This window comes from Solanum stenotomum, chromosome 3, assembly GCF_019186545.1.
Source record: "Solanum stenotomum isolate F172 chromosome 3, ASM1918654v1, whole genome shotgun sequence".
Taxonomy (NCBI): Eukaryota; Viridiplantae; Streptophyta; class Magnoliopsida; order Solanales; family Solanaceae; genus Solanum; species Solanum stenotomum.
In genome coordinates this window covers 22,008,026-22,016,500 of record NC_064284.1, presented here as the reverse complement: position 1 = coordinate 22,016,500, position 8,475 = coordinate 22,008,026, and the positions used below count along the sequence as shown (strand labels likewise).

Sequence of the window (8,475 nt, the reverse complement as noted above, 5' to 3'; positions counted from 1 at the left end):
TGGAAAATGACATGAAATTACATATGTAAGAAGTTGGACTACACACACAGTGATGTGATGAGAAAGAGGTTTAAAATACTGTGTTTTAATGAGTTTAAGGGTTTAGTTGACAAAGTGTTAAGTAGGAAGGTTCAGTATACAAATGCATACAAGTATAAGGGTCTATCAGACCATTTCGCTTGTTTATTGTTCCGCAAAAAATAAATGGGCTTATCAATCTTAGTCTTCAACAAGTATCTTATTTCCTCCGACCGCCGAAGGCACCAACCGCATTTGCAAATCTTCAAAACACAAAACCCTTTCTTCAATGAACAAATTATAAAAGGAAAAAAGGATAAATATACCCTCGAACTATCATAAATGGTACATAGACACCCTCCGTTATACTTTAAGGTTGTATATACCCTTAACGTTACTCTTTTGGGTTGTGTATACCCTTAAAACAAATGGACGGACACATGGCTTCACTCAACAATTTGCCCGATTTTATTTATTTTTTACCTAAAATTAAAATACCCACCCATCTTTCATTTACCCACCCATGACCCAAAATTAAAACACCGGTGACATTTTAAATTAAAATAAAACAAAGAGCCCTCCTCCATTAAAACATAACCCAAAACCTTTTAAATCAAACAAAAGACGAAATTGTTCTTCAATACATCTTCATTTGCAGCTTTTTTTCAAATCTCATTAAACAAAGACACAGTAGATTGTTCTTTCATTGAAAACCAAGAGACCCATTTTAATTTGTTGTTCAAATCGATTTGTTGTTGAATGAAGCTGGAAATACTATCACCATTGATGGACGAAACTTCAAGTGTAAAAGTGGGTCTTCAATAGAAAAAAAAATCGAATTTAAATTGATTTGTTGTTATTGAAAGGGGTTGGAAATACTACCATCATTGATGGACAAAACTTCAAGAAAAGTGGGTTTGCAATCAAATAAGAAAATTTGAACTTAAATTAATTAGTTGTTGTTGAAACAGGTTAAAAATACTATCACCATTGACGGATAAAACTTCAAGCTTTAAATTGAATTTGCAATTGAATAAAAAAATTTGAGCTCAAATTGATTTGTTGTGGTTAAAAGGGTTCAAAAATATTCATTTTGATGAAATGAACCAAGTGTACCATATTTTTGTGATTGTTGTTGTTGACACCCAATTTTAGACCTCCACAATATAAATGAATCATTTCGAGCTTCTTAAATTTCAAATGATTTGAAATAATTGACTTTATGAAATTCAAAATATTTTAAAGTTATTTTAAAGAGTTTTGTCACTTTTTATAATTTTTATATAATATATATGTTTTATGTAAATTTGTATATAATTAGTATTGTTTATGAATATTCGAAAACCGTCTCAAAAAGATTTTGTTAAATATTTGATTAATTAGTTTAGTTATATAATAGTTTATACTTTAATTTATTTAGTTTATAGTTAAGTTAATTATTTTATTTTGTTAACATTAAGAACCTCATTGATTAATTTATATTAATTCGTCTTATTTAATTTTAGTCGAATCACCAATTAAGCTCAACTTGACTAAATTCTTAAATTCAATTGGCTATAATTATAATCAAATGGGCCAAATTCTCAATTCCAATCTAGCCTCTTTTCTTATCTCACTTAAACCCATTATCAACCCATTTTTAAAATACCAAAACCGGCTCAATTTTCTCTTGCTCCTCCAACCTTTGCAGCAACCCACTCCATAATACATAGAAGCCCAAACAATTCCCATTCCAAACGACCCAAAAACAATGCAACCAACTCCAGCATACGTGACCCCACAAACCCACCTCGTTTCTTCTTCTTTTTCACGCGAAGAAACCCGAAAACCAGCGCCCAGAACCAAACTCCAGAATCGCGAAACCCAGTCCAGAAACGCAAATCGAACCCAAATCGCGAAGCTCAGCCTAGCGATGCGAGCAGAGACGTGTCTCTCTCCCATTTCCCTTATCCTCTCGTACAAATCGTACTCGAATCATTCAAGTGTCAAAATCTCGTGTTCCTCCTGTCCTTGTTCAAAATCAGACGATTCTCTTCACTTTTTCGTTGGGAATTTGGTACAAAACGGAGCTGACATCCTTATCCCATCCATGGAGAGAGGTTTGAATTTTGAATTTCAAATTTGGAATACCATCCAAATCTGCCCGTTTCCCCCTTTTCAATTCAATTCTCCCCTATAAATACTCTTGTTCGTCCACTGATTAATGGGATTTTTTTAAGAGGCGAAATTCTCGACCAAAACAGAAGTTAGAGAGACAGTGACTCACTTCAAAATAACAGTCATTTTCTTATCTCAAAAACAACTAAAATCGCAGTAAGAAAGAGTGAAAATCAAGAGATTGGTTCTCCTTTAAAGTTCTCTGGGTGAATTCCTAGCTTGTCGGAATTTGGCGTTGCTCCATTTTGGTGGTGGAAGCTTCATAGTTCAAGCTCGTTGTCCCGGAACGCTGCTCCAAAGAAGGTAATCTCTCCTTCTCTTAAATTCATTTTGTCATTCCGGCAAAAATTTAGATGAATGTTATGTGAATTTAATTCATTGTGTGATTTGCTTTGGTGGTTCCTATCTATGATCTGCTTCTGCTTCTTTATGAAAGACATGGCTATGTATTGTTTAAAAAATGGATAAGTTTGAGATCTTATCCCTAGCTACTGTTTTCTTTCCCTTATTCCTCATAGTATAATGCATAACATCTAGGGATACAAATCTATTCAAGTGTTATATGCCATTGTTGCTTTAATTTCATACTATTTTGAAAAAGGATAGGTTGACGTATCATACCAAATCTGCCAAGAGTTTTTCCCTTTTTCTTTAGCTTGCAAACATGTGATGACTTGTGACAAGCTTAATTAATTTGTCTAGCTTTAGATTGTTTTCTTTTATGTATTGTTCTTGTTATTATAGCATGGAGATGTGAGGCATTCTTGAGCTTTCTGTTTCCATTGTTTATCATCCGAAAGTCCCAAAAATGCTTATTCAAATTCATTGTTTGGAAATCTGATGCTATTTTGAGTATTATGTCATGAGTGATCTAGTTAATCCAAGCATGACTTTAGGTTCTTATTTTAATATCTTATTCAATTAGGCATATTTGTGAGTGCTTAGCAGACTTAAAAAATATAGTTGGATGTCTTCATTGATTAACCTTAGTATTGTAAATGCTCCTTGTTTATTTGACCTGCTTCTTTAGCTTAGATTGAGCTTTATAAAGGAAAATCTTAACCAAGCAATCATGTGTCCAACTTCAATTTACTTTGATTATTTCCAACTAAGCATAATTATGTTAGAACATATGGTTGATATTGTGTGTAATGCAGTTTATTGTTCTTCTCGTATGTGATGAATATTCTTAATTCAGTTTGTTAGCCCATCTATAGATATTAATTTATTTTCTCTTCTTTCGGTGCATATGATCAATCCGAGTCCATTTTGGACTCTCCCTTGCATATTCTTGAGTTGTTTTGAGTCTGGCTTGTCAAAGGAAGCTGTCGAACAGCAAGGGAAATAGGCGTACATGTTTCGGATAGCTGAAAACAGGCCGAGATACCCCTGTATACACCGATATACCTGGTGTATACACTGATATACTGGGAGAAATACTGAAATACAGGTGTAAACGCAGCAGACATAAAGGAAAAGAGAAAACGTACAAGATGTTGAAGAGATTAAGCTGATATACAGCTTAAAAATGACTATATACAATGTGATACAGTCAGTGTATACAACAGGTTCAACAAAGAAGAAGAGGGTTGATTTGGCCCAAATCTGCATCAGACCCACTTTTATTGTTAAGACTTAGGACAGGACTTGGGCCCAAAATCCATCAGATTTGGAATTTGGGCAAAAAGCCCAAATGTGAATCTTATTCTTCTTTTACTCTTATTTGTTTATTTATTTATTGTGTTAACTAACCTTTTATTTTATTATGGTTTTGATTTAATTAACTCCCCAAAAGTTAGGCACTTTTTCTTTGGTGTTAATTAAAATAATTAAGTTCTTATTATATATTTACTTAGTCGTTTGTTGATGAAAAAATATTTTCTTATGTTTAAGCTCATTTTCTGTTCAAGTAATTCTTTTTCTTAATTAAAATAGCTAATATTCATATTTGCTTAGTTAAATTTTTAAATTAGTCAAAGTCATTTTTAGTCAAATCGCCGGTTCACCGCAAGTTAGCGGACATTCTGAGGGCCTAGCACCTTCTCGGAATGTACATTGAACTTCGAACCCCTTATTTTCAATTGACTTTAATCTGTTTAAATCCGTTGAAAATTTTATAAGTTTTCTTAATTTCTAAAAAAAAATTAAGTGGTGACTCTGTTCTTTTGGAAATTCGATTTCTCTTAAATCATAAGTTTAATCGATTTTTCGAAAATCTAGTCACATTTCCTTTTTTTTCTTTTATTTATTATTTCGAGTAAAATAGTTGTTGAAAAGCTTTTGATTTTAATTTTGCACAGAGTTGAAAAATTTGTGTTGTTGAAAGCAGTTGATTCATTGTTGTTGTCTAAACTTTTAGGAGGATGCATTGAGTTTATTCTAGATGAAGATTTTTTTTTCTTTTGGATTAGCAAGGAATCAGTGATATTCCCTCACAAAAAAGATTAAGGGTTATTTGGTTGTGGGTCGGTTGAATCTTTTATGTTACGTAAATAAATAAATAAAATCGAGTAAATGGTTGAGATGAAGCCACGTGTCCGTCCGTTAGTTTTAAGGGTATACACAACCCAAAAGAGTAACGGTGAGGGTATATACAACCTTAAAGTATAACGAAAGGTATTAACATATCATTTGTGATAGTTTGGGGGTATATTTGTCCTTTTTCCCATTATAAAAAGCTAAAAATTTAAATTAATCCAAAATTGCAAAGAAGGGAGGAAAAAAAACACATGGGATGAGTGAATGAGGAGATTCTGAAGGTTAAGTAATTTGGACGAGAATTGATTCTTCATTAGTTTTAGGGTTTGGGAGAGCAGCCTGTAGTTTGGGTTCATCACTACTTTTTCCAAATTGAATGTGCAGTTGCCCTCTCCATCTTTAATTCGTAATTCCACCATTACGTTGCGGTGTGTGATCAATCTTGTCTACACTCCATTTTACTAGTGAGAACCTTTGGATTGAGAGGGGAGAAAGAATGGAAATTTGGAACAAAATTGGAAGAAAGAGATTTTTTTTTAATTTTGGGGATCTAATTTAATTTTATCTTTTATTTTTTTTATGTGGCAATTAAAAATGACGTGGAACTTGACGTGAAATGATTTTATTACGTGCACCACCCATCATATGAGAAAAGGTATAAAATATCGAGTTTCAATGAGTTTAGAGATTTAGTTAGTAAAGAGTTAAGTACAAATATATTTACAATACAGACACATATAAGTACAAGAATCTATCAGACTTTTTTGCCATAAAAATTAATACTCCCTCCGTTTCACAAAGAATGACCTCCTTTCCTTTTTAGTCAGTTTCAAAAAAATGACCTCTTTCCTTTTTTGATAACATTTTACTCTTTGCTTTCCACGTGACATGCTTAAAACCACAAGATTAAGGGTAATTTTGTACATTTGACATAACTTTAATTTAGGACCACAAGATTCAAAAGTCTTCTTTAATTTCTTAAACTTCGTGTCAAGTCAAACCAGACCAATCTTTTTGAAACGGAGGGAGTAATATTTATTTATAAAAATACCTTCACATTTTTTAACTTGAAAATAAAAAATGTTTTGAGAGGGATTTTTTTCCATATTATGTATGATTCAGAGGAAGATTTTCGCCCATATTACTCCCAGAAAATGGATAAAGCTGTTGGGAGAAGTACTACCAACAGGTTAAGAAAAACGAGGTAACCTTTGTTAGCAAGTGTAGTGAAGAACTAACAAGTTGTATGGTTATGTTAGGTATAGCATTTAGAAGTTAGTTACAAGTTGATGAGGTGACAGTAGTTAGTTACAAAGTTGTTAAAAGATATTTTGCACCCTTTCATTGATAGTGTAATATAAAAAGGATACATGTATATATTCATTGTATTAAGATCTTCTTCTTCTCTCAAATGCTCTGTAATTGCTTCTAGTTCTCAACCTCCATTCATGGAATTATCATGGTATCAGAGCACTCGATCGTGAAGGGTTAAACAACAAAGTAGCTAAGGAAAAGGTGCTCAGATTCACCACTGCTCAAAGGTGAATTGAAAGGAAGCATAAGAAGTAAAGCTAAACAACAATGGCGATTGAAAGTGCAACTGAGGAAACAATCACTGGAAATGGAACTTCAAGTCAAGCTGGATTCCCAGTAATTTATCACAATCATCCATTATTCCTTCAACATACTGATACTCCAGGTAGTTCTCTGATCTGACTTCAGTTAACTGGTTCAGAAAACTATGTTTTGTGGAGTAGGTCTTTTAGGATTGGATTGGTAGGGAAAAGCAAGCTAGGCTTTGTAGATGGACGATTTCCTAAGTCCATGTTTGAACCAATTCTGTTTGATCAGTGGGAAAAGTGCAATACTGTAGCATTAAGCTGGATTATGAATATTGTACGACCAGGACTTCTAAGCTCTGTAGTGTATGCTTCAGATGCACGAAAAATGTGGCTAGATCTGAGAGAGAGGTTTGATACAGTAAATGGATCTAGGATTTTTCAATTCCATAGAGAGATTCACACACTGGTGCAGGGAACTATATATGTTGCTGACTATCATTCTAGGCTAAGAGATCTTTGGGATGAATATGATGCTCTTATGCCTTGTCCTAGTTGTCCCTATCCAGAGTCAAAGAAATTTGGTGAGCACTGTGACTATCAAAGACTCTTACAGTTCCTTATGGGACTAAATAAGTCCTACTCAACTCCGAGAAGTCAGATTCTCATGATGAGTCCAATGCAAACACTTAACAAGGCTTATGTTCTTATTATTGACCAAGAGAGTCAGAGAAATCTAGCCAGTTCTGCTTCTAATAGCTCAGGGGTGATAAAATGAACAACAATGTATACTCATAGAAGCAACACCTACAGTGGTGGAGCAGGTACATCTAAAAACTCTTTTCCAAGTGGAGCAGGGGGTTCATATTCAAGAGGATCTGGTGGTGGATATAGCAGTGGTGCTAGTACTTCTGGAGGAAGTTACAAAACCAAGAAGTCATTGGTGTGTGAACACTGTGGATGTAAAGGTCATTCTAAGGAACAATGCTATAAAATTGTTGGATATCCTGCAAATTTCAAATCTAAGAGAAGGTCAAATATGTATGCTAATCAAGTTACTGCTTCAGAGGAGTGTGGACATGAGGTCAGGGTCAACAACAATTCACTCTTAAATCAATCAGGAGCAAGAGCAGGGTCAAACAATGGTACATTCTTCACTTCAGATCAATACCAACAGATACTACAACTCCTTACAAAATCTAGAGGTGACAAGGTAGGAGAGTCCTCTGCAAACATTGCCACTGTTGCAAATGCAGGTAGCTCTCTTATAGCTCTATCTTGTAGTAGTAGTTGTAGCAGTAAATGGATTATTGATACAAGAGCCTCTCATCACATTACATCTAACATGGCTATTGTTAACAAAGCTAAGAAGACACATCCTCATACAGATTATAGAGTACATCTACCAAATGGAAAAAATGTGTCAGTATCACATATTGGCAAGTCTTATGTGTTCACAGATTAGTCCATTTCTAATGTTCTCTTTATTCCTGAGTTCAAGTGCAACTTACTATTAGTTTCAAAGCTCACCAAAGAATTACAGTGTATGGTAGCTTTTTTTCCTGACTTTTGTGTTTTCCAGGACCTCTCCACTGGTCAGGTGAAGGGGATTGGTAAAGAAAAGCATGGACTTTACATTCTTCATAAAGAACCAAGTAACACTCCAAAACAGTTAGTCAATACTACTACTGCAATTCTGTATCTCCTAAGTCTGTTTCTAGTGATGTGTCACGCCCCGAGCCTACACCCTGGGTGGGACCGGCACCCGAAGACCATTTTTGGCCCCAAGCGAACCCTTGGCCTGGCTTTCTTAACTCAGCGGAAAGCTAACCCAACAGTAATATTACAAAACAACTTAACTTATAAAATATGGCCATAAAGGCAACTCGAATCTCAAAATAGAATATTTACATATATATATATAGATGAGAGACTCAAAACTAACTGACTAACTTTCTGTCTGTCTATGAAGCCTCTAAAATACTGAGATGGATGTTGGGACAGACCCCGCAACATCCTAATAAAACAAAAACTAAGAACACAAAATAATTGAGTCCTCCGGAATGCAAAGAGGCTCACCACTGACTCTGGAGTGCTCAGCTGGATCAACGACGTGTAGGATGCTGATCCGGGGTACCTGAATCTGCATCATCAAACGATGCAGGCCAACTGGCATCAGTACATGGAATGTACGAGTATGCGAGCTGGAAAACTAAGCAACAAAGGCTAGAAGGAAATCTGGAAGAAACTGAATAGCTTACCT

At 34.6% G+C, this 8,475-nt stretch overlaps 1 protein-coding gene across 3 annotated transcripts in view; it reads left to right on the top strand.

The window, feature by feature from the left end:
* Positions 1–1,879: 1,879 nt before the first annotated feature.
* LOC125860816 (uncharacterized) overlaps positions 1,880–8,475 on the top strand; it is a 20,659-nt gene continuing 14,063 nt past the window's right edge. For 2 of the 3 annotated variants that reach the window (XM_049540840.1, XM_049540841.1), the window contains exon 1: positions 5,748–5,857. The gene's annotated coding sequence lies outside the window, so the exon portion shown is untranslated. Of the gene's footprint in view, positions 2,479–5,747; positions 5,858–8,475 lie in introns of those variants that run through there. The other variant, XM_049540839.1, reaches the window with a different exon arrangement.